Source organism: Rhincodon typus, unplaced genomic scaffold (genome assembly GCF_021869965.1).
Source record: "Rhincodon typus isolate 14 unplaced genomic scaffold, sRhiTyp1.1 hic_rhity00000101, whole genome shotgun sequence".
NCBI classification, from domain to species: Eukaryota; Metazoa; Chordata; class Chondrichthyes; order Orectolobiformes; family Rhincodontidae; genus Rhincodon; species Rhincodon typus.
The window spans coordinates 38,417-39,202 of record NW_025965739.1 but is presented as its reverse complement, the minus strand read 5'-3'; positions in this window follow the sequence as shown (position 1 = coordinate 39,202).

Here is a 786-nt window from a genome sequence, read left to right as displayed (position 1 = left end):
CCAATGGACCCTCCAATCGACACCAATAAACATGGACCTCCTTCCCAATGGACCCTCCAATAGAAAACAATAAATGTGGGCCTCTTTCCCATTGGACCCTCCAGTATCTGAGCTTCAAACCCCATATCCTCTCCAATATGTCGACCTCTGATTTCTATCTCCACAACAGTGTCCGTTGTTGCACTACATTAGGCCCTTGACCACAGAAACCCTTATTCCTGCTCGTTCCACCTCCTGACTCCATGATTCCAATGTGCTTTCCCAGGTTCCCCCTTCCACGCTCCATAAACCCCAATGTGTCTGAAATGGAGTGGTCCCTTGCCTGATTCACCCAAACATTACTCCAGGATGACCCTTGACCTCACTGCCCTCCTCCCTGACCTCACTGCCCTCTGACTGCCTCATAGCCTCCATCCTCCCTCTCTCTGTGTCCTGCTGCAGACTCACATTCCCTCCCTCACCCTTCCACCTCCTGCCCATCACTGCTTCCTCCATCCCACCATTAACAGCAGAACCTTCAGATACCTAGAGCCTGCTCCCTGACCTCCCGCCCTTCATCCCTGCCCCTCTCCAGGTCGCTCTTTCATCCATCTCAACTTGGAGATTGATGATGGCCCACACAGCCGAATATCTCGCATTCCACACACAGAATAGGGAAGTGCGTGAGGTCAGAATGCACTGATAGGCTCCATGGAACTGTCCCTCAGCATGAAGTGTCCCTCAGGAAGGGAGAGGGAAGGTTCAGGGTCCTGAGCTCCATTTCCCAGCCCAGGCAGTTTGTCTCCC